Here is a 26,318-nt window from a genome sequence, read left to right on the forward strand (position 1 = left end):
TCCTCGGGACTCAAGACACTTCTCATTTTTTTATACCAGTTATATCTTCTGCCATGGGCCACCTTTGTGCTCTGGTTCAGTCCCATTTCTTAGGATAGATATACTCCCAAGAAGCTACTTTTTCCTCCTATCCCAGTATATGTTCAAATGTAGTTACTCTTTCAGTTTAAACAACTTTTTTTTTTTTTTTTTTTCTCTCCAGCTCACATGTTTCTGCACCTTCCAGGCCTTTTTTGTTTGAAAAAGGAGAGCTAGTGATGTGTTTCTGAGCTCCTGATATATTTGTTAATGGTATAAAAAATGTGCTTTGGCATACAGTAGTAATAATGTATTTCTTAAGTATGTTAATAGTAAATTAATGTTGTAATAGTTGCTGTATTAGAGAAAATAGTAAATATATTAGTTTCAGCAAAAAGTGTTTTAATTTTTAAAGTGGATAAGTCAGGGGGCACCTGGGTGCCTCAGTTGGTTGAGCGTCCGACTTCGCCTCAGGTCATGATCTCATGGTTCGTGAGTTCGAGCCCCACATCGGGCTCTGTGCTGACAGCCCAGAGCCTGGAGGCCGCTTCCAATTCTGTGTCTCTCTCTGTCTGCCCCTCCTCCGCTCACGCTCTTCTGACTTTCTCTTTCTCTCAAAATAAATAAACATTTAAAAAAATTAAAAAAAATTTAGTGTAAAGTTATGGCTATCAAAATTTAAAAAAAATTTGTTTTAGACAACATTGTACTGTGTAATTTTTTAAAAGTGTTTACTTATTTTATTTTATTTTTTGAGAGAGAGAGGGTGTGGGGAGGGGCAGAGAAAGAGGGAGAGAGAGAATCCCAAGCAGGCTCTGCACTCACAACACAGGGCTTGATCCCACAAACCAAGAGATCATGACCTGAGTCTAAATCAAGAGTTGAAGGTTTAACTGACTGAGTCACCCGGGTGCCCCTGTACTATATAATTTTTTGATGAATAACATTTTGTTACAGAATGTAACACCGTACACAGAACCTGACATGTTACAGATATTCAGTTAATGTTTGTTCAATTGTATTGCTTTAAAAAAAACCATTTTTTTATTATGAAATAATTATAGACTCACAGGAAATTGCACAAATAGACACAAAGTCCTGTGTGTCCTTCTTCCAACTTTCCTCAATGGTCACATCTTATATAGTGTAACAATATCAAAACCAGGTAATTGATCTTGGTACAATATGTTAACTAGATTACAAACCTTTTTCATTCATTTTTCACTATTTTTTACATGTATTTGTGTGTGTGTGTGTGTGTGTATGTGTTTGTATAGAGCTCTGTGCAATTTTATACCATGTTTAGATTTGTACAGCTACCACAACAATGAAGATACAGAGGTGGTTCCTTCACTACAGAGAAACTCACTCGTATTGTCCCCTTTATATTTGCGCATTTACTTCCCTTTCTCCCTCAGCCTATTCTTATCATTGTCCCCTGGCAGGTACTAATCTGTTCTCCATCTGTATACTTTTGTCATTTTGAGTGATAAATAAGTGGAGTCATATAGGATATAACCTTTTGAGATTGACTTCACCATACATAATGCCCTTGAGATTTATCTGGATTATTGTATCTATCTTTATTTTCTCTTTTGTTGCTGAATAGAAGTCCATCATGTGGATGTACCAGAGTTTATTTAACCATTCTTCTCTTGAAGACATTTGGGTTGCTTCCAGGTTTTTGCTATTACAAAGAAAGTCCTTATGAGCATTTGTGTACAGGTTTTTGTGTTTTTATTTCTTTGGGATAAATGCCCAACAGTGCAATTGCTAGGTTATATAGGAAGTCCATTTTAGTTGTGTAAGAAATTGCCAAACTATTTTTCTAGGGTGGCTGTACCATTTTACATTCTTACCATCAATGTATAAGAAATCCAGTTCCTCTGCATCCTTGCCAGTGTTTTTAGTATTATCACTCTATTTTATTTTGGCCATTTTAATAAATACATACTTCTTTCAGTTTTTCTTTGATTAAGCTACATTTTTTTAATGTTTATATATTTTGATAGAGTGCAAGCAGGGGAGGGGCAGAGAGAGAGGGAGAGAGAGAGAATCCCAAGCAGGCCCTGCTCTGTCAGCACAGAGCCTGACGCAGGGCTTGAACCCACAAACCGGGAGATCATGACCTGAGCTGAAATGAAGAGCCAAATGCTTAACTGACTGAACTGCCCAGGCGCCCCTAAGCTACATTTGTTTTTAGCACATGGCAGGTTGATAGCCTTCCACACTTGCTGTTTGTATCCATTGCATTATTATTATTATCATTTTTTTGGTTTTCAAATAAGTGTTCTCTTTGTCTCTATACATGTATCCTGAATCCCAGCAACAGGTGTCTTAGGAAAAGTGCTTTCATTGGGCTTTCCTGAAGTGAGACCTAGCCACTTGGACTTATTTAATGTTGTAGTAGGGCTATTGAGGATTTTGTTTATGTTCTTTTCATTTGTGAAAACAACTCCCTGGAGCTCTTGTTTTCTTTCCTGATGAGAATCAAGAAATACACTATCTGGTGTTACAACTTGGGTCATGAGAAGAAAAGACAATAACTGAATTTTGGGGGTGGACTTATGAGAGAGTTCTCTTATCCAATTGATTGACTGATTCAGGTGAAATTCACATAACATGAAATTAACCATTTTAGAGTGAAAATCCAGTGATATTTAGTACATTTACATTGTTGTGCAACCACCTCTATCTAGTTCCAAAACATTTCCATTACCCCAAAAGGAAACCCTATATGTAAAGTGGTCATTCTCTGTTCCTCCCTACCCTCATCCAGTGTCAGCCTCAGTCTACTTCTGTCTCATTGTATTTACCTGTTCTGGATATTTTCATATAAATAAAATCATACAGTATGTGGACTTTTGTGTCTGGTTTCTTTCACTTAGAATGATTTTTTATTTTTATTTTTTTTTATTTTAGAGCATGTGTGTGTGCAGAGGTGCAGAGGGGGAGAGAGAAAGAATCTTAAGCAGGCTCCATGCTCAGTGCAGAGCCTGATGTGGCACTTGATCCCACGACCCTGGGATCACCTGAGCCAAAATCAAGAGTTGGATGCTCAACCAATTGAGCCACCCAGGCGCCCCTAGAATAATGTTTTTGAGGTTCATCCATATTGTCATATGTATCAGTACTTCATTCCTTTTTATAGCTGAATATTACACTGTATTTGTATATCACAATTTGTTTATTCATGTGATGGTGGACATTTGGATTGTTTCTGCCTTTTGTTCATTGTGAATAATACTTATATGAACATGTGGGCACATGTATTATCTGAGTACCTCCTTTCATTTCTTTTGGATCTATACCTAAGAGTGGACTCGCTGGGTCATACAATAATTGTGTAAGTTGTTGAAGAACTGCCAAGCTGTTTTCCATAACAGCTGTGCCACTTTACATTCCCACCAGCAATGTATGAGGGTTCAAATTTTTTCACATCATTCCCAACATTCCTTGTTATGTCTTCCTTTTTTCCCCCCTCCAAAATGGCCATTTTAGTGGGTATAATATGGTATTTTATTATAGCTCTGATTTGCATTTCTCTAAGGACAAACGTTAAGCATCTTTTCATGTGCTTATTGGTCATTTGTATATCTTTGGAAAAATATTCAATCCTTTGCCCATTTTAATTAAAAAACTTTTCTTTCTTTCTTTCTTTCTTTCTTTCTTTCTTTCTTTCTTTCTTTCTTTCTTTCTTTCTTTCGAAAGAGAGGGAAAGTGTGTATACATGTGTGAGTTGGGGTGAGGGGCAGATGGAGAGAGAGAATCTAAAGCAGTCCCAATGCTGAGCGTGGGGCTCGATACCACAACCCTGGGGTCATGACCTGAGCTGAAATGAAGAGTCAGACACTCAACCAACTGAGCCACACAGGCGCCCCCTTTGCCTAGTTTTCAGTTAGGCTTTTGCCTTTTGGTTGTTGAATGATGAGAATTCTTTCCATAGTATGGATATCAGAGCTTTGTTACATATATGATTTCCAAATATTTTCTCTTATTCTGTAGGTTGTCTTTTCACTTTCTGGATAATGTCTTTGATATGCAAAATTTTAAATTTTGATGAAGTCCAGTTTATTCCAATTTATTTTTTTCTTTTGTTGCTCATGCTTTTGGTGTAATATCCAAGAATCCACTGCCAAAATGATTATAGAGTAGTACCAGTCAATGGAAGGCTGCTCTTGCACAGATGTGGTCCATGTGAGACACAAGATGGTAGGTTGGATGAAGAGGATGATAGGTAGAAATGGGGAATGCAAGAGAGATGTAGTAGGTGAAATTTATAGATCTGTGTGATAAATTATATTGGGGATAAAGGAGAAGGAAGTGATGAGAATGTTTCCAAGTTGTTGGCTTAATAACTCCGAGGTAGATGGTGGTGTCTTTAGCTAAAATGGGGACACTGGAAAGGACCAGTTTGGGATAGAATATTATGAATTCAGTTTTGGACATGTTGAATTTAAGGTGACTTAAGACATCCAAAGGATGATATTGAATAGTCAAATAAGCATAACTGGAACTTAGAGAAAGGTAACAGTCTAGAGAAACATTGATTATGTTTTTGGCATTTAGATAGTAAATAAAGTCATGGACATGGATTAGATTGTCTAGGGAGGGAGAACAGAGGGAGAAAAGAAAAGGGAATGGTACAGTCTTAAACATTTCATCACTGAGCAGAAGAGGATAACCTTGGAGAGCAGAGAAGGGGCGGACATAGAGACAGGGAGAAATCTAGGAGAATGTAATGTTCAAAAGCCAAGGGATTCAATAAGGAGGAGATGAACAACAATGCTAAATGATGCTGAGAGATCAGATAAAAATAAAGATGATTTCTGTTGGAGTCATCAATGTGAAGGTCATTCATAACTTTAGTGAACTATAAAGTGATTATTGGGGGATTGTTCAGCTGTATGTGTTTCATTGAGAAATAGAATGCTAATCTGTAAAGGATATTATTGATCATCTAGTGTAGTGGATAAAAAAATTTTTAAAGTGCTAGAACTCTTTCTACCAAATGTTACATGAGGAGATCAAAGGAAAGCTGCTCTGGTTGGAGTGGGGCTTATGACACTACTCCTTTGTATCCCCCTTCTTTTTACTTCTGGTCCTGGACACCTTTTCATAACCCTTAGCTCTCTGAAGACCAGTTTGAAAACACTGATCTAAGTGGTCTCTTAATCCTGAGAGGGAAACTGAAGGCTAGGGAGAGGCAGTCTCTTAGCAAGGCCTGCATGGCAGGCTTAGGTTTAGAATTAGCATACTACTATTACTAAAACTAAGGTCTCTAGATTCTCTTCCAGAATGCTCTCCACAGACTCTGAACTCTATAGAGTGCTTCTTTCCCTCTTCCCCAGGCCAATAGTTCTTACTCAGAGTCTTTGGGGTCACTGTGACATGAAGGAAATATACTAAGGAGTATGAAGGCAATCTGCTTCTCTCATTATTTCCTGTTTGTGTTCTAGAGGTGATGGGCACTGTGGTTGTTGTGTGTTTGCCAGGTTCCATTCCACCCCAGGGAATTAGTTTAAGTCAGTTGTCATGGTAATCCCATGCCCCTTGCCAGTGAATGATTTAGGAATGGGTATATGCCCCAAATCTGGCCAGTGAGACATGACACCATGCTATTGGAAGCTTTGAAGAAAGGCTTAAAAAAAAAAAAAAAAGATAAAAGAAAGGTGGCCTTTCCGGTGGATATTTTGCACTTATTTATTTAGATTAAACTGAGTCAGTTTGGCCGAGTGGAAATACTAATACTGATCTCTGTGAGTTGTTGCAAGGAGTAAGTGATTTAATGTGTTTAGAAGTGTCTGAGAACTGGGGTGCCTGGGTGGCTCAGTCAATTGAGCATCTGGCTTTGGCTCAGGTCATGATTTCATGGTTTATGAGTTTGAGCTCCACATCAGGCTCAGCACAGAGCTAGCTTCGGATCCTCTCTCTCCCTATCTCTCTGCCCCTCCCCTACTCATGCTCCCTCCCCTCTATCAAAAATAAATAAACATTAAAAAAAAGTGAAAATTGTACAGTTAGTTTACTTGATAGTAGATGTCACCTAGCAGAGGTAGGTAAAGGAATGAGCAGGATTGAAAGGTGTATGGAAGTAGAAAAGAGCTTCCTTAGATTAGTCTTGAACTTGGTGGTGTTGGGGGTGGCACAGATGGGAGTGTGAGAGCCTGAGGCAAATGGGCTAGAAGGAGATGAGAGCCTGGTAATGGTTTCTGGGGCTGATCTAGGGGAAGAAAAGGAGTGAGGGCTGTTAGTCATTGAAGCTTTTGTTAAGCCGCACTAATATATTAGGTATTGCCAGTGGCACATTTGCCGTCCTGGAGGAAACATTGTTACAAAGTTGTATTTTTGTCCTGCTTGGTCTGTTTGGGGTTTGAAAGACCTTTGGTGAGCTGATCCCCTCCTCTTTTCTTCCTCCAGTGGCTCAGTATGCAGAGCATCCACCTCTCTGGCCATTGGGGATTGCCCAGAAAAGTATTTGGTACTTAATCTAGGTACTCCCAGTTTAAAGCTTCTGCAGAGCTGGAGGGCAGGACAAGTTGGGGGCCTAAGCCCCTGTAGTAGCACAGAGAGGTAGGTAACTCATCCTAGATAATTCAGTATAAAAATAGAATTTTAACATTTAGCTTTCAAGGTTACCATTACAATTAGAGATAATGTTCATAAAACTCCAGCCACAGTGCCCCACATATATTAGGTGTTCAAGTAAATGACCTTTGTTTTCTGTTACCAACAAAGGTAAACAAAAGGTAAATTCAATGAGACTGGTTTTTCATACTGCGTCACTCAGGTTGCCCATGGATTTGCTTGTTTGTGACTCCTTGGGGATTCCACACTTAGTATTTGTTTTAATTGGTACTCAATGCATGTAAAATTACTAAATTGGATATGGATGGAAATGACAGTTGAAGGGAGGGATTGAGGAGACACTGCTATTTGCCTTTGGCTCTGAACTCCTAAGGGTTGGCCTTAGTCTTTAGTTATACTTGTACTGCTTTATATATTTTTTAAATGTTTACTTATTTATTTTGAGAAAGAGCATATGTGCGAGTGGGGGTGGGGGCAGGGTGGGCCAGAGCGGAGATAGAGAGAGAGACAGAGAGAAAGAGAAAGAGAAAGAGAAAGAGAAGCAGGCTCCCTGCTGTCAGTACAGAGCCCGATGCAGGGCTCTATCCTACAAACTGTGAGATCATGAACAGAACCAAAATCAAAAGTCAGATGCTCAACCAGCTGAGCCACCCAGGTGTTCCTATACTACTTTAACCTTTTTTACATTTCTTTTGTTTTCCCTGTTGCTTCCTTTTTAAGTAACATTTTTTTGGGTGGGTTTTGTAATTTTATTTTGTTTTATTTTTATTTACTAAAAAATGTTTGTTAATGTTTATTTTTGAGAGAGGCAGAGAGGGAGAGGGAGACACAGAATCTGAAGCACGCACCAGGCTCTGAGCTGTCAGCACAGAGCCCGACACGGGGCTTGAACCCACGAACCATGAGGTCGTGACCTGAGCTGAAGTCGGGTGTTCAACCGACTGAGCCACCCAGGTGCCCTATTTTATTTTTTCAAAGTTTGTATTTATTTATTTTGAGAGAGACAGAGCCTGAGTGGGAGAGGGGCAGAGAAAGAGGGGGAGAGAGAATCCCAAGCAGGCTCTGCACTGCCAGCGCAGAGCCCGACCTGGGGCTCAAACTCACAAAACCATGAGATCATGACCTGAGCCAAAATCAAGAGTTGGATGCTTAACTGACTGAACCACCCAGGCTCCCCTGGGTTTTGGAATTAAAATATATATAAAATTTGCCATTTTAACCATTTTACAATGTGTAGTTCAGTGACATTAAGTACATTCACATTGTTGTGCAACCATCCCACCTTCCATCTCCAGAACGTTTTTCATGTTGCACAACTGAAACTCTATAATCATTAAACAGTAACTCTCCATTTCCTTCTCCTTCCAGCCCCTAGCAGCCACTATTAAACTTTCTGTCACTATGAATTCGATTACTCTATTCAAATTTCATATTGATGCAGTTTGAAGTGGGGTTTGTGAGCAAATGGCTAAGAAAGTATTCTTGAGATGTTTTTGGTGCACAAAGGTGATTTTATTATAGCACAGGAACAAGACCTGTTGGCAGAAAGAGCTGCACTGGGATTGTGAAGAGCGACTGATAATATACTTTTAAGTTTGTGGAGGGAGAGGGGATAGAGTTAAAGTAAGTTTCTAAGGAATTTTGAAGCAAGATTTTCAGGACCTTGCCAGGCTAACTGCTCTTAGGATAATGTTACTTTTAGTCTTTAATAAATATAAACATTAAAGCACTCAGGAAGCCATAAGTTTCTTGAGGAAGGTCACGCTCTACATGTTTCAGGTATCTATCAGTGAGCTGCAAGCTGTAAGGAGGTTTAAGCTACATTTCTCTTGCCTTTGTTTCCCTCATCAATATGAGTGAAATTATACAGCGATTTGTCCTTTTATGACTGTTTTTTTCACTTAGCATAATGTCAAGGTTGTAGTATATGTCAGAATTTACTTCCTTTTTGAAGTCGAATAATTTTTCATTGTATGTATATACCACATTTATTTTTTATCCATTTATCTGTCAATGAATGCTTCGGTTGCTTCTACCTTTTGGCTACTGTGAATTCCCATTGCTTTTTAATATAACAGCAAGCACCCTTATGTCTTTTTCTTCACAAATATTTATAGAGCAGCTTCTTTGTGCTTGATATTTTTAGTATTGGAAACATGGCAGTGAACAAGACAAATGAGGTCTCTGGAGCTTACATTCTGGTGATGAGAATGGTTGCCTCTTTGGAAGCATTGCAGGAAGGACTGGTTCCCTGATTTGCAGAATTTGTATCAGACCCCAGGTATCAACAGTGTGCTATCATCTTGTATGTTGCTGCCCTTAGCTCAATTTTTCCTTCATGTCTCAAATTTAGCACCTTCTCTCAACTTTATGAGCCCCCAGACTGGGTTGGTTACTCTTTTCTATGCTACCTGATTTCACTTATCTTTACCACAACGCGGCCAGTGTCTTTTCCTGGAATAAACTTCTTTTGGACTGGTACCCTTGTTGATTGATTAATGTGAAGCTGCTTGGCTAACAGACCAGGTATTTAGGTCCTCTGAGACCTGCGTCTGATGACTTCTGCACCCACATCTTTCACCTCTGCCTGCCTTGCACTTTGTACTCTGGCAACACAGAAATGAATGTCCTTTTCTCAGGCATGTTAAATTGTTTCTCTTCTCTGGGCTGCCCCTTTTTCCTAGAATGGCCTTCTCCCCTTTTTCCAGGTTTAAGTCTTTATCTTTTAAAGTAGTCTTCTTGCCATCCGGATGGCCAACAGGCACATGAAAAGATGCTCAACGTCGCTCCTTATCAGGGAAATACAAATCAAAACCACACTCAGATATCACCTCACGCCAGTCAGAGTGGCCAAAATGAACAAATCAGGAGACTATAGATGCTGGAGAGGATGTGGAGAAACGGGAACCCTCTTGCACTGTTGGTGGGAATGCAAATTGGTGCAGCCACTCTGGAAAACAGTGTGGAGGTTCCTCAGAAAATTAAAAATAGACCTACCCTATGACCCAGCAATAGCACTGCTAGGAATTTACCCAAGGGATACAGGAGTACTGATGCATAGGGGCACTTGTACCCCAATGTTTATAGCAGCACTCTCAACAATAGTCAAATTATGGAAAGAGCCTAAATGTCTATCAACTGATGAATGGATAAAGAAATTGTGGTTTATATACACAATGGAGTACTACAGGGCAATGAGAAAGAACGAAATATGGCCCTTTGTAGCAACGTGGATGGAACTGGAGAGTGTGATGCTAAGTGAAATAAGCCATACAGAGAAAGACAGATACCATATGGTTTCACTCTTATGTGGATCCTGAGAAACTTAACAGAAACCCATGGGGGAGGGGAAGGAAAAAAAAAAGAGGTTAGAGTGGGAGAGAGCCAAAGCATAAGAGACTCTTAAAAACTGAGAACAAACTGAGGGTTGATGGGGGGTGGGAAGGAGGGGGGGGGTGGGTGATGGGTATTGAGGAGGGCACCTTTTGGGATGAGCACTGGGTGTTTTATGGAAACCAATTTGACAATAAATTTCATATATTGAAAAAAAAAGAATACAAAAAAAATAAAGTAGTTTTCTTGCATATGAAGCCTTCTTGGACCTTCTGGAATACTATTGTGCCACATTCTTGCTGTTGCCTTCCATCATGGTCTATATCATACCATATGGTAATTGACATGTTCTGTGCTTTTAAGTAACTCACAAATTTTAGCACTAGGTTTTAGCTATATTTCTGCCACCTTCACCGATCAGGCCTCATTCCTCACCTCACTCGTTGAACTTGACTTTGCTGCTGACAGACATTCCAGAATGAAAGTGACCACCAGGGAATCTGATTGGATTTCCTCTTTATTGCTGTCCTATTGTGTTTCACCCGTGTAGTTGTGTCACTTGTCACTAGAATTAATGTAATCCTTTTGTATAAAAATAATACGCCTTTTATATCCTCACCTAGCAGAGATTCCAAAGGTTTTGAGTAGTCCTGATGGCATTTAACATCCTCATTTTTCTTCTTCTTCTTCAAAAAACCTCTGTGGTTTTTTGAAAAATGCCTGTTACGGGAAATTTGAAAACTTGACAAAACTCTCTCTATATCCTGTCCTCCCTGTATTCTACTAGGCAGAGATTAACTTTTAAAACTTTCAGCATTGTTTTCCGCCTATTTATTTTAAACCTTATTTATTTATGTAAGTAATGTTTACACCCATTATGGGGCTTGAACTCATGACCCAGAGATCAAGAGTTGCATGGTCCTGTGACTGAGCCAGCCAGGTGTCCCTCCTATTTATTTCATATAAAGATCATACTATAGAAACAGTTTTGTGGAGTGCTTTTTTTAAATTATTTTTTTTAATGTTTATTTTTGAGAGGGAGGGATAGAATGTGAATGGGGGAGGGGCTGAGAGAGAGGGAGACACAGAATGTGAAGCAGGTTCCAGGCTCTAAGCTGTCAGCACAGAGCCTGACACAGGGCTTAAACTCATGGACTGCGAGATCATGACCTGAGCCAAAGTTGTATGCTCAACCCACTGAGCTACCCAGGAGCCCCAGAGTGCTTTTTAATTTAACATTAGGTTATAAACATTTTCAAGTGTCATTAAAATCTTTTGTTAAATATCAGTTGTTTTTTTTTTAACGTTTATTTATTTTTGAGACAGAGAGAGACAGAGCATGAACGGGGGAGGGGCAGAGAGAGAGGGAGACACAGAATCGGAAGCAGGCTCCAGGCTCTGAGCCATCAGCCCAGAGCCCGAAGCGGGGCTCGAACTCACGGACCGTGAGATCGTGACCTGAGCCGAAGTCGGACGCTTAACCGACTGAGCCACCCAGGCGCCCCTCAGTTTGTTTTTTTAAACATTTTTTAATGTTTGGAGAGAACATGAGCAGGGGAGGGGCAGAGAGAGAGGGAGACACACAATCTGAAACAGGCTCCTGGCTTTGAGCTGTCAGCACAGAGCCCAATGTGGGGCTTGAACTCCTGAACGGTGAGATCATGACCTGAGCCTAAGTCGAACCCTTAACTGACTGAGCCACCCTGGGGCCCCAACAACACATTCTTATTGAATGGCTACTATATGACAGTTGTGTAATAAATTCTGAAAGGTTTTCCCCCTTATCACAGAACTGTGATGTCTTCAGTTCATGCCTTCAGCCATTATTTATTCAACTGGTCAACAGCTTATTTACAAGGTTTTCTGCTAAGTACTAGGGAGGAAGACAGTGAATAAAGAAATTACAATTCAGTGTGAAACATGTTATGATAATGGTGTGTAATAGTAATAACAACAATAGCAACCGGCAATTAACGGTTGCTTACTAAGTGCCAGGCACTGTTCTAAGCCCTTTACCTGTATTAATTCATTTAATCCTCAAAATAAACTTTTAAGGTAGGTGCATAATTACTGTTATATACAAATTACAGTGAGGTGCAAAGGAGAGTGTAAAAATAGTTACCCTTTATTGAATGCCCATATGAGCCAGATGTTCTATAGATACTTTATGTACATTTTCTATCATCTTCACCAAACTCTGCCAGGTTAGGTGTTATCGTTATCCACATGAGGAAATTGGTCTCTGGAAGATCAAGAATTGTGTTCAGTTCATATAGTGTATAATAGGTAGAGTTGGAATTGAACCTGGTTTTAGTTTAATTACAAAGCCTTCGTTCTTAAGATTTTGTTGGTCCAAGGCAGGAGGGTAGGTAAAACTCTCTAGGCAAAGGAACTATGGGATCAAAGTTATCAGAGTCCATTGCTTTGCTTTTCTTTTCTTTTCTTTTCTTTTCTTTTCTTTTCTTTTCTTTTCTTTTCTTTTCTCTTCTCTTCTCTTCTCTTCTCTTCTCTTCTTTTGTTTTCTTTTGTTTTCTTTTCCTTTCTTTTCTTTTCTTTTCTTTTCTTTTCTTTTCTTTTCTTTTCTTTTCTTTTCCTTTCTTTTCTTTCTGTAGGCTCCACACCCAACGTGGGGCTCGAACTTATGAGCAAGAGTCACACGCTCCACCAACTGAGCTGGCCAGGGCCCCAAGACTCCATTCCCTTTTAAGGGAAAAAAGATATGTTGTTAAAGTTGTGAGATTGTTTCTTTCATTTTCCCATATGTCCCCTCTACTTCAGGATAGACTAAGAATTTCTCTCATACCAGTAAGAGTATGTAGGTACTTCTTCAGTACTATATATACTTGTGGCTGTGGCTGTAGATGGCACATGGCAGTTCTGAATGCTTTAGCCAAGTGCCTAATAACTGAAAGTGCTGTATTCATTCAAGACAGCTGCACCAGGCAACCAGATGGGATTTAAAATTGGCATGTTCATTTAAAAAAAAAAAAAAAAAGACTAATTTAAAAATGTCAATTTGCAACCTGATGTTGCCATGTTAGAATTTTCTAATTTTTTTCTCTAATAAGAATAGGAAATGTTTCATTAAACTCCTGTTAAATTGTTTACACTTGTTGCACACTGCACAGATGTGCTCAGCTGGCTGAAGTGTTTTTCCAAAATTGTGTGCGGTGGAATAGAGAAAAATGTGCAGCTTTAGTTCAAAGAATGTTGAATAAGAGTGCAGTGTAATTTTTTTAGTTTATTTAATTGACTTTAACAGTTGCTTTTGTAGTTGTGCTGTATAATTGAATCGTGGTGTTACAGCTTTGAGAGGCATAGACCAATGAAGACAGACCCATTTAAAATAGGTTGTGTTTAAAACTGTTTGCATCAGATGGCCCTTATCTCATCACTTTTTTCCCCCAGTTTGTTGTGGTGGTGGTGGTGGTGGTGGTAAAATATACCATCTCATCAGGTTTTTCCAGCAACTTCCCTGCTCCTATCCTACCTCCTCCAAATCATCTTCCATGCTGCTTCTGTGTGAGCTGTGTTGAATATAGATTGCACTCCTTTTTCCTACTTTAAAAACCTTCATAGGTTAGTTTATTCTGCAAAGCTTTTTCATGATTTGGCTCTGCCTGCCTCATTAGCCTCAAATCTTATTTCTTTTTCGTGTTGCTCCAGCCAGATTGAACTACTTGACATTTACTGTCTAAGTCACATGCCTGCCTGTACCTTCTTCAATGCCATTGTCTCTGTGTATGACACCTTCCACCCTTTTTTCATCTACCAGCCTCTTAATTACCCTTTAAAACTTACCTTGGGCATATTTTTGAGCAGCCTCCCTGTAGTTCCCCCACCCTCTGTCGCATTTCACCATTGGGTTCTCAGCCTTTCCTTTGTGCTCTTCATTGTTCCTGGTACTGCCCTTTATCATAGAGCACTTACCCCTTTGTATTATTCTAATTTGTTTCTATCTGCCACTAGAATTTATTTTTCTTTTTTAGCCCTCAGCCCTTAATAAGGCCTCAGAAAATGTGTGCCAAATGACTATATATATATATATATAGAGAGAGAGAGAGAGAGATTGAGATTAGACTATATGTGTATATAAAGAACATACTAAGTCCAAAAAGTGTGATAAATTTCAGTGTCTCCTTGTTTTTATTTCTGCTGAGTTGTCAGATTGTTCCAATATTTGAAAAAAAAATCCTTTTAGAATTACTTAGAGTTTAATTACATGCTAAAACGGAAACAAGAAATAAGCCCTATTCTTCACCAAGTCTCACATTAAGTAGTGGAGCTTTGGTTTGAGGAGACAGACCAAATTTAGGCTTCTGATTAATCCTAACTATTGTGGTTCCAACCTTTTTTCACAAGTTGGTATGATGGTGAGTTACTACACTGATTCTAGCCTATAGGGGACATTGAACTTATGAAACCAAGGCCCTGGTGGTGTGTAATAATAAGAAAGGTAGAACAAGCTGTTAGTCATTCCTAAGAGACTTACTAGGAATTTACCAAGGGCTAGGTTACCACAATGAATTAAGCATAACTCCTGCCAGATTGCCTGCTAGACTGTGTGTGCCTTAGGGAACATATATGATGTAGACACAGTGCTGTCCAATAGAACCTTCTGCAGTAATGGAAATGTTTTATATCTGTGTTATCCAATATGGTAGTCACCAGCCAGCCACATGTGGCCCTTGCGTGTTTGAAAGGTGGCTGGTGAGACAGAGGAACTGAATTTTAAATTTTATTTAGTTTTAAATAACGTATTTGAATTTAAGTAGCTATATGTGGCTAGTGGCTACGGTGTTGGAAAGCACAGATCTGGAGGGGCAAATCAGTAACAAGACAGATATGTAAATAAGGAAGTACAAGTAAGTTTAATAGGTGCTATGATAGAAGTATATCTAGGGTTCTAGCTAGGAATAGGTCAGATACATCTGGGGTAAAGTGGAACCCAATGAAAGAAATAGATTAGGCATTTCTGGGAATGGGGAGAGGAAATCAAGAAAAGGTTAAGGCTTTTAAGAATCTTAATCTTAAAAGATGAGTGGCTATACCTGATTGTCACATATCCTAGCTTAAAAGAATTACCACTGTCAGGGCACCTGGCTGGCTCGGTCAGTGGAACGTGTGACTCTTGATCTTGGGGTCATGAGTTTGAGTCCCACATTGGGTGTACAGATTACTAAAAAAAAATTAATTAAAAAAAAAAAAAGAATTGGAGCACCTAGGTGGCTCAGTTGGTTAAGGGGCTGACTCTTTATTTTGGCTCAGGTCTTGATCTCAGGGTTGTGAGATCGAGCTTGCATTGGACTCCACTCCTTGTTTAAGATTCTCTCTCTCTCTCTCAAAAACAAAACAAACAAGAAACCAGTCACCACTCTCTTAGGACTTAGGTTACCAGTTTTTTAAGAATGAAAATATAGTAAGATACAGACTTCTGGTTAGAAGATGAATAAGTAGTGGGGATCTAATACACAGCATTGTGAATATAGTTAACAATACTGTATTATGTACTTGGAAGTTAAGAGAGTAGGTCTTAGATGTTCTCCCCACACAAAAAATGGTAATTATATGATGGAGGTGTTAGCTAATGGTGTGGTCGTAATCATTGCAATATATAAGTGTATCAAATCAATATGTTGTACACCTTAAACTTATATAATGTTATATGTCAATTATATCTCAATAAAGCTGGAAAATATAAACATATAAAACATATAAACCAAAACAAAACAGATAAAATAAAACATAGTTATGGATTGGATGATAGACGATGGTAGGAACTCTCCTTGTGTAGTATTAGTGCAATGTGGAAAAGATGGAGAAAACCTTTCAATCTGACTTTATTCACTTATCCATTCATTATATCTCAACAAATATGAATGCCTGTCTATACTGTTCTGTGCCCCAGGGATCTCGATTTAAGTTATAGTTTTATCCCTTAGGGAGCTCATAATCAGACTTTTCTCTGGTGTAAGTTCTTGTTTGATAGATCAGGGCACCTAATCTATTCTGGGGATCAGGAGGGCTCTGGTGGATGATGTTGACCTTTCATTTTAGACATTCCCTAGTTCCTGCCACTTGGCCATGACTCTTTTCCTCCCTAGTGGATGCTTATTACTCCCCTCACTTTGCCAGCCAGAGAATTTTTGTTTCTCCTGAAGCCTACTGCCTGGCCAGAACACTGTGGCTTTTTCTATTTCTGTCACTCTATGTTAATTAAGTTAATTATGGCTTCAAAATTTTTTCTACCTGCGTGTGCGTCTGTTTGTCTAAGGGAGAATAGAGGAAAGGAAGTAATCCTTATGCAAGTCTCTGAGCATAAAGTAAGTGCTCTGTTGCAGGCATCCTAGTTGCCAGGTGAGCCAGGAATGCTCCTGAATGTCTCAGAGTCACATCATGTGATGAACATCGTTGTGGGGACCAAGACAAACTAGTTAATAAATTAGCTTAGAAAAACAGTCAACTTTGGGGCTCCTGGCTGGCTCAGTCAGTGGAGCATGTGACTCTTGATCTTCGAGATTTGTGAGTTTGAGCCCCACGTTGGGTGTAGAGATTACTTAAAAGTAAAATCTCTGGGGTGCCTGGGTGGCTCAGTTGGTTAAGCGTCCAACTTAGCTCAGGTCATGATCTCATGGTTTATAAGTTTGAGCCCCATGTCAGGCTTTGTGCTGACAGATCAGAGCCTGGAGGCTGCTTCAGTTTCTGTCTCCCTCTCTCTCTTTGCCCCTCCCTCGCTTGTGTGCACTCTCTCTCTCAGAAATAATAAACGAATGAACTTTGTAAAAAAAAAAAAAAAAAAAAAAAGGTAAGGGGCGCCTGGGTAGCTCAGTTGGTTAAGCTTTGACTTTGACTCAGGTCTTGATCTCACGGTTCGTGGGTTCTAGCCCCGTGTTGGGCTCTGTTTACAGCTAGGAACCTGGAGCCTGCTTCAGATTCTGTCTGTCTGTCTCTCTCTCTGCCTGTCCCTGCCCTGGCTGGCTCGCTCGCTTGCTTGCTCTCTCAAAAATGAATAAATGTTAAAAAAAAAAAAAAAAGTGAAAAGGGGCACCTGGGTGGTTCAGTCGGTTAAGCGTCTGAGTTCGGGTCGGGTCATGATCTCACAGTCTGAGTTCAAGCCCCACATCGGGCTCTGTGTTGACAGCTCAGAGCCTGGAGCCTGCTTCAGATTCAGTGTCTCCCTCTCTCTCTGCCCCTCCCCCACTTGTGCGCGCGCGCGCGCGCTCTCTCTCTCTCTCTCTCTCTCTCTCTCTCAAAAATAAATAAACATTAAATTTTTTAAAAAAGGTAAAAAAGGGGCATCTGGGTGGCTCAGTCAGTTAAGCGTCTGACTTCGGCTCAGGTCGTGATCTCACGGTCCGTGAGTTTGAGCCCCGCGTCGGGCTCTGTGCTGACAGCTCGGAGCCTGGAGCCTGTTTCAGATTCTGTGTCTCCCCCTCTCTGATCCTCCCCCGTTCATGCTCTGTCTCTCTCTGTCTCAAAAATAAATAAACATTAAAAAAAAAAGTTTTAAAAAAAAGGTAAAAAAGTAAAATCTTGAAAAAATAAAAGAAAAAAGAAAAGCAATAGTCAACACTGAAAATGCTATTTGTTTGGAATAAGCCAACAAACCAGACAATTCAAGCATGAAAGAAAAAAGGAAAAGAACTAATGTTTATTAGGAGCAGGTACTGATCTGAGTGCTTTGCATGTAGTAATTCCTCCTTCAACTTTTTTTTTTAATTCCAGTATAGTTAAATAAGTACAGTGTTATATTGGTTTTAGGGTACATGATAGTGATTCAGCCATTCTATACCTTACTTGGTGCTCATGATTAAGTGTATTCTTAATCTCCTTCACATATTTCACCCATCCCACCTCCCCTCTGGTGACCATCAGTTTGTTCTTTATAGTTAAGGGTCTGGTTTTTTGGTTTGTCTTCTTTTTTCTTTGTTTTGTTTATTAAATTCAACATATGAATGAAATCCTGTGGTATTGATCTTTTTCTGACTGACTTATTTCACTTAGCATTATACCCTCTAGATCTATCCATGTTGTTGCAAATGGCAAGGTTTCATTGTTTTTTTTTTTTCAACTTTTTTTTTTTTTTTTTTTGGGACAGAGAGAGACATAGCATGAACGGGGGAGGGGCAGAGAGAGAGGGAGACACAGAATCGGAAACAGGCTCCAGGCTCCGAGCCATCAGCCCAGAGCCTGACTCGGGGCTCGAACTCACAGACCGTGAGATTGTGACCTGGCTGAAGTCGGACACTCAACCGACTGAGCCACCCAGGCGCCCCTGTTTGTTTTTTTTTTTTTTATGGCTGAGTAATATTCTGTTGTGTGTGTATATATACACATACTACATCTTTATCCATTCATCTATTGATGGACATTTGGGCTGCTTCCATAACTTGGCTATTTATTGTAAGTAATGCTACAATAAACAATATTGGGGTGTATATCTTTTTGAATTAGTGTCTTTGTCTTCTTTGGGTAAATGCCCAGTAGTGCAATTACTGGATCATATGGTAATTCTATTTTTAATTTTTTGAGGAACCTCTGTACTGTGTTCCACAGAGGCTGCACCAGTTTACATTCCCACCAACAATGCATAAGGGTTCCTTTTTCTCCATATCCTTGCCAACACTTGTTTCCCTACATCAGCCTTTGAGCATGGATAATATTATTTCCATTTTGCAGATGAAGAATTTGAGATTCAGAGAGGTGAGAGCGAAGGTTTAGGTTTGAATCCTGGCTCCTTTATTTTTTTTTTCCCTTTGCTTTTTAGGTGTAAGATGTTTGTAAGTTGTTTAACTGTATGATTCTCAATTTACTTGGTGGTTTAAATAAAAAGAGAAAGGGTGGCATCCAAAAATGCTTTAGTCAAAGGATTCTTTTTGAGAATTAAGTGAGAAGCTTATGAAAAAAATCTAATTCAGAAACATAGTATATGCTCAGTTAAGTTTGGTTGAATGTAAGACTGTTGTTCCTCTGTTTTTTTTTTGTTTTTTGTTTTGTTTTTTTGAGAGAGAGAGAGGGCGCAAGTGAGCGAGGGACAGAGAGAAAGAGAGAGAGAGAAGTGGGGCTCACCCGAAGTGGGGCACAAGCTCACCTGAGGCCGGGCTCGAGTTCACCCAGTGTGGGACTCAGACTCACAAACCTGAGATCATGACCTGAGCTGAAGTCAGATGCTTAAGGACTGATGCATCCAGGCACCTTTCTCTGTTTAATCAGGGATTCCTTTTAAGGAAAGGATTAAAATTCCTGGAAAGACTAAGAAAATTTTACAAAGAAATATGGAGAATTAAGAAGTATGGCCTAGGGTTTAATAAATGTAGCTAATAAGTATATTTATTATATATGTGTTTATTTGATAGAAGCTACAGGAGAGAAGGGAACTCGTGCTGAGAAGCCTTCATTGCCTTTCCTTGAATAATAGGGACTGGTTATACAAAAAGTTAGTTCCTTGTCTCTCTTCTATGCTCAGGTTCCTCCTTAGCCCCCCATTCCTGCTGTTGACACTTTTGTTTGGCTTATTGTACTTTTTTTTTTTTTTAAGTTTCTGCCTTTATATCAATAAACCTTGTAAACTGTGAGGTATGAGAGAATAAAGAATTTAAGTAGTAATGGGAAATCTGCTTAGCATTGGGCATAGATTAAGTTCTAGCACTCATTTATCTGGTGAAGATACAGAGGGTGATGTTTGTTCTGCAAAGCCTTAGGCTAAAGGGGAGTCTTTTGCGTAGAGCAAATACCAAAACGACTCAGAATTTCCAAGTGCCTGCAAAGGAAGAAGGTGACGCTTGAATCTTACCCTACGAGGTTTGGGGTGGGGGGGGCAGTATTAAAATTGGGATGCTGAAGGCCGGGGTCTTAGATTGTGTGTGTGTGTGTGTGTGTGTGTGTGTGTGTGTGTGTCCGTGTGTCCGTGTGTCCGTCCGTCCGTCCCACCTGTGATCTGGAACTGTCATTATTTTGCTCTTTCTTTTATGGACTGATTTGGGGCATGGTTCTAAAGAGAGAGACTGTGTAGCTCACTAAATTTATGTGTGTACATTTTTTATAAGAATAGTCTTGATGTTTCCACAATGCTTTTGATCTGCTATATTGGTTGTACAGTATGTCTGCTTCTACTGTGGGTCTCTTCAGTTGATAGCTTAGGTTATCAGGACTGGCTGGAATAGTTATCTTTGTGAACTTCTAGCTATCTTTGTGGTATTTTATATAGTATTTTATGTTGTAGTACAGCAGTTAAGGTCCTAGGCTTTGGAGTCAGACTGCCTGAATTTGAATTTAATTTCAGTTACTAGCTATGTTGTCTTGAACAACTGACTTGATTTTACTACATTCAGACATCTCATTTGTGAGAGATCATAATGGTCCCCACTTTATAGGATTATGGTCAGAGTTGGGTGAGATAATGTGCTCACTCATAGTCAGTATTCATAAGCATTAGCTACTATTATCATTTTACCTCAGGTAATGCCCAGCTCATCTATTTTTAAATAAATTGTGGTAAAAAATACATATAATACATTACCATCATAATCATTTTTAAGTGTACAATTCAGTGACATTAAGTACATTCATATTCTTTTTTTTTTAAATTTTTTTTTAACGTTTATTTTTGAGACAGAGAGAGACAGAGCATGAACAGGGGAGGGGCAGAGAGAGAGGGAGACACAGAATCTGAAACAGGCCCCAGGCTCTGAGCTGTCAGCACAGAGCCCGACGCGGGGCTCGAACTCACAGACCATGAGATCATGACCTGAGCCGAAGTCGGACGCTTAACTGACCAAGCCACCCAGGCGCCCCAAGTACATTCATATTCTTATGCAACCTTCCCACTATGCATCTTCAGAACTCTTTCGGGCTTGTAAGACTGATACTCTATACTCATTGAACAACTCCCCATTGCCCCTCCCACCAGCCCCTGGCAACCACTGTTGTACTTTCTCTGATTTTGACTAATGTAAGTACCTCATATAAGTGGAATCTTACAGTATTTGTCTTTTTGTGACTGGCTTATTTCACTTATAATGTCCTCAAGATTCATGTGTGTTTGTAGCACATGTCAGAATTTTCTTCCTTTTTAAGGCTGAATAATACTTCATTGTATATAAACAACACATTTTGCTTTTATCCATTCATCTTTTGGTGGATACTTGGGTTCCTTCCACATTTTGGCTGTTGTTAATAATGCTGCCATGAACACGGGTGTACAAATATCTGAGACCCTGCTTTTGATTCTTCTGAGTATATACCTGTAAGTAGAATTGCTGGATCATATGATAATTCTGTGTTTAATTTTTTGAGGAAACTACATAGTGTTTTTCACAGTGGCAGTACCATTTTACATTCCTACCAACAGTGCACAAGGGTTCAAATTTCTGCATATCCTTACTGGCACTTCTTGTTTTTTAGTTTTTTGGTGGAAGCTATCCTAATGGGAGTGAGGTGGTAGCTCATTGTAGTTTTGATGTGCATTTTCCTGATGATTAGTGATACTCAGTATCTTTTCATGTGCTCATTGGCCATTTGTATATCTTCTTTGGAGAAATGTCTATTCACGTTCTTTGCCCACTTTTTTCAGTGTTGTTTTTTTTTTTGTTTGTTTTTTTGAGAGAGAGCGCAAGTGGGGGAGGGAGAGAGGGGAACAGAAGATCTGAAGTAGGCTCTGCATTGACAGCAGCAACCCTGATGCGGGGCTTGAACTCACAGACTGTGAGATCATGACCTGAGCCGAAGTTTGGACGCTTAACCAACTGAGCCACCCAGGTGCCCCTGCTCATCTTTGAATCAGGTTTTTGTTGTTGAGTTTTGGGAGTTCTGTCTATATTCTGGATGTTAATTCCTTTTCAATATATGATTTGTAAATAATTTCTCCGATTCTGTGGGTGTTTTTACTTTGTTGATTATGTCTTGATGCACAAAACCTTATTTAAAAAAAAAATTTTTTTTAACGTTTATTTATTTTTGAGACACAGAGAGACAGAGCATGAACAGGGGAGGGGTTAGAGAGAGAGGGAGACACAGAATCTGAAACAGGCTGCAGGCTCTGAGCGGTCAGCACAGAGCCCGACGCGGGGCTCGAACTCTCGGACCGTGAGATCATGACCTGAGCCGAAGTCGGACGCTTAACCGACCAAGCCACCCAGGCGCCCCCAAACGCTTATTTTTTAAATGTGGTTTTTCTTAAATTTTGCTTTTAAATTAGCAACAATAAAATTGCTATTTTTTTGTCACAAAATTCAGTGAATTTTGACACATACATAGATTGTGTAACCAGCACCACAGTCTCAGTCAAGAGCACTCAGAAAAACTTCCTCATCACAGCTAGTTTTTTAAAAAGTTTTTTCTTAATGTTTGTTTATTTTTGAGAGAGAGACAGAGTGTGAGCGGGGGAAGGGGCAGAGAGAGGGAGACACAGCAGGCTCCAGGCTCTGAGCTGTTAGCACAGAGCCCGATGCAGGACTTGAACTCATGAGCTGCGAGATCATGACCTGAGCCGAAGTTGGATGCTTAACCGACTGAGCCACCCAGGTGCCCCCACAGCTAGCTTTTTAATAAGTGCTTTTTGGTGGTGTTATTGAGAAACTGTCTTATTTCAAGAATGGGCAAGATCAGCTGCAAACCAGTCTGAAGTGCTTATGGCTCTTAATTGGTTTGCTGGAGGATACTGTATCCTTTTTTTTCTGTCTCTTTCCTTTATTTCCCCCCATAGGTGACCTTGGAAATCAAACCTACCCCCTTCTTTTCATGTAACAGAGCACTGCTGACCAAGTAATTAATGCAAGGATATTGGATTTTATGATACACAGTTTTGATAATCATTCTCTCAGTCTTTGGTTATAAATCTGTGTTCTCATGTTCTCTTAGTCCTTGGTTTATTAATTCATAGCTTTGATGAGTAAGTGCTATAGCTGGGTCTTAGTTATGCTCACTAGTAAGAAGTGGGGTAAGAGAGGTGAGAAAGACCCCTAGATTTGGAGACAGTGAAGGCAGGACAGACTCTTGGCTCTGATAACTTCTATATATCTTAAATCATTTAATTTCTATGAGCTGTATGTTTCTTACCTGCAAAGTGGGTAAACTGTTAACCCCTATCTCATAGCATTTTTAGTTGTAAATATTAAGTAAAATAAAGAAGGTGAGAGTTATTTAGCATTCAATAAATGTTAAGTTGAATGTGAATGTTAAGTATGTTGATAAGTGGAACCTAAAATAAATTCCAGATTACATTTTAAAGTTTTTTAAAAATAATAGCTGTATTGAGCAATAATCCTACATGCTATACAGTTCAACTGTTTAGAGAGTATGATTTAGTGGCTTTTAGTATATTCACAGAATTGTGCAACCATCATCATAATTAATTTTCATGTTCTTATCCCAAAGAGAAATATATATCCTTTAGCAGTCACCTCATACTTCTTTCATATCCACCAGCCCTAGGCTATGTTTATTTATTTACTGTTTATTTATTTACTTAGAGCTGGGGAGGAGCAGAGAGAGAGAGAGAGAAAGAGAGAGAGTCCCAAGCAGGCTCCACACTGCCAACATGAAGCCCAGTGTGGGGCTCAAACTCAGGAATTGCGAGTTCATGACCTGAGCTGAAATCTAGAGCTGTATGCTTAACCAACTGAGCCATCCAGGTGCTCCTGTGTATGTATGTATTTTAAAGAAATCACATACCCATTAAACACTTAATCCTAAACACTTAAATATTTTAATGTTTATTCCATTTTGAGAGAGAGAGAGAGAGAGAGGAAGACTGAATGGGAGAGGGGCAGAGATAGAGGGATACACAGAAACCAAAGCCGACTCCAGGCTCTGAGCTGTCAGCATAGAGCCTGATGTGGGGCTTGAATTCATGACCCATGAGATCATGACCTGAGCCAAAGTTGGACGCTTAACAGACTGAGTGCCTCAATCCTAAATACTTTATTTATTTTTTATTAAAAAAAATCTTTTTTTAAACGTTTATTCATTTTTGAGAGACAGAGAAGCAGAGTGCAAGTGGGGGTGGGGCAGAGAGAGAGGGAGACACAATCCCAAGCAGGCTCCAGGCTCTGAGCTGTCAGCACAGAGCCTGATGCAGGGCTCAAACTCATGAACCATGAGATCAAGACCCAAGCTGAAGTCGGACACTTAACTGACTGAGCCACCCAGGTGCCCTCTAAATACTTAAAAAAAAAAAAAAAAAAAAAAAAAAAAAAGTTTATTTATTTTTGAGAGCTTGTGTGAGAGAGCCTGCACACGCATACAAGCATTGGCAGGGGAGGGGCAGAGAGAGAAGAGAGAGAATCCCAAGCAGGTTTGCACTGTCAGCACAGAGCCCAGTGCAGCGCCTAGTCCCAAAAACTGCAAGATCATGACCTGAACTGAAATCAAGAGTCAGACACTCAACCGACTGAGCCACCCAGACGCCCCTGGGCTTCTTTTCATTTAGTGTAATGTTTTCAAGGTTCATCCATGTTGTAGCATGTATCAATATTTCATTCCTTTTCATTTCCTAATGTTCCCTTTTATGGATATACCACATTTATTAATCTATTCATCATATCATTAATAGACATTTGGGTGGTTTCTGCTTTTTAGCTATTATGAATAATGCTGCTATGAACATTCATATATAAGTTTTTGTGTGGACATATGTTTTCATTTTCAAGTGGAGGAAAATGCATTCTAGGTGCGGAATTGCTGGATCATATGGTAACTTTATGTTTAACCTTTTGAGGAGCTCCAAAAGTGGCTATACCATTTTACATTCCCACCAGTATATAAATATACTGAAATATACTGAAATACAAAGATTTCAATTTTGGGGATGCCTGGCCGGCTCAGTCAGTGGAGCATGCAGCTCTTGATCTTGGGGTCATGAGTTTGAGCCTCATGTTGGGTGTAGAGATTACTTAAATAAATATTAAAAAAAATAAATGTTCCAGTTTCTCCACATCTTCCACATTCACTTTTGAGAGAGAGCAAGAGCGAGCACGTGAGTGAGTGGGGGAGGGGGAGGGGCAGAGAAAGAGGGAGACACAGAATCTGAAACAGGCTCTGGGCTCTGAGCTGTCAGCCCAGAGCCCAATGCGGGGCTCAAACTCACGAACTTTGAGATCATGAGCTGAACCAGTGTTGGACGCTTAAATGACTAGGCCACACAGGTGCCAATTTTTTTTTAAATGTTTTATTCTTTACTTTTTTTAGTTACTACTAGCACTGAAAATCCTTAGGAAGGAGATCCAAAAAAGAGAAATTTTAAAATAATATTCAGTCTTTTTATGGCCAGACCAGACTGACAATATAAGATATTAATTAAAGAACAGTTAATACCTGAATTGATTACTAGTATTGATTATACAGCACTTAAAATTTGATCTTGGCACTGTGGATAGAGCAGTGAATAAATTAAAGTCCCTGCTTTCAGTTGCACTCTACTGAGCAGAGACAGGAAAAATTAGGCAATATATGGGGAAAGGGAGTTATTGAAAGGGAGGGGACTATTTTAGATATGATTGGTTAACCTAGGCCTCTCTGGTGAGGTGAAATTTGAGTGGAGATCTTAACGAAATGAGGGAACAAATCATATTAATAATTCAGTGGCAGAATGGGCAGAGAGAGCTATAAATGCTAAATTCCTGAGATGGGGTTGTGCTAGGCTTATCAGTGAACAACAAGAAGGGAAAGAATAAAGAATGTCCCTGCTGTTCACATTAAGGAATCTGAGGTCTTGGGTGGCTCAGTCTGACTCTTGATTTCAGCCCAGGTCATGATCTCACGGTTCATGAGATCGATTCCCACATCAGGCTCTGCACTGATAGCACAGAGCCTGCTTAGGATTCTCTCTCCCTCTCTCTCCCCCCTTCCCTCTTCCTCTCTCTCTCTCTCTCTCTCAAAAATAAATAAACATTAAAAAGGAAAAAGGAATCTGAGGCTTGCATGTTCTTCTTGGTATGTGTTTTTGGCCACCTCAGAGTAGTTTCTAAACAACATGAATGTTGGTGTTCCAATTTAGCTTTATTGCAGTGTAGCTGAAGTGTAACGAACAAAGAGGACAATGGTAGGGAGTAAGATAGATAGTTCGAAGAGAGCCAGATTACACAGTGTCTTGTAGGCCATGATGATGACTTTGTATTTTATTCTGAGTGAGATGAGAAGCCATTGCAGGGTATTGAACACAGTGGAGTGACATGATCTGAACTGAATCTAAAGGATCATTTTGGCTTCTGAGGAGAAAGGGTCAGGGGATAGATAGATGGCAAGGGGTATCAGATAGAAGCAGTGGTATCAGATAGGAAGCCATTAACAAGAGTTAGGGAATGAGATAATGAAAGTTTGAGCCAGTGTGTTAGCAGTAGAGGTGGTAAGAAATTGTTGGAATCAGGGTATGCTTTGAAAGT

The 26,318-nt window shown here is 39.6% G+C and overlaps 1 protein-coding gene across 7 annotated transcripts in view; it reads left to right on the forward strand.

Annotated features, from left to right (window-relative positions):
- Positions 1-26,318, forward strand: part of FAM168A (family with sequence similarity 168 member A) — a 235,021-nt gene that overhangs the window by 84,982 nt on the left and 123,721 nt on the right. Inside the window, exon 1 of one of the 7 annotated variants that reach the window (XM_042957982.1) lies at positions 6,002-6,591. The exons of the other annotated variants lie outside the window; for them this stretch is intronic. The gene's annotated coding sequence lies outside the window, so the exon portion shown is untranslated. Of the gene's footprint in view, positions 1-6,001; positions 6,592-26,318 lie in introns of those variants that run through there. 7 annotated transcript variants of the gene reach the window in all.

The sequence above is a fragment of the Panthera tigris genome, chromosome D1 (genome assembly GCF_018350195.1).
Source record: "Panthera tigris isolate Pti1 chromosome D1, P.tigris_Pti1_mat1.1, whole genome shotgun sequence".
Classification (NCBI taxonomy): domain Eukaryota; kingdom Metazoa; phylum Chordata; class Mammalia; order Carnivora; family Felidae; genus Panthera; species Panthera tigris.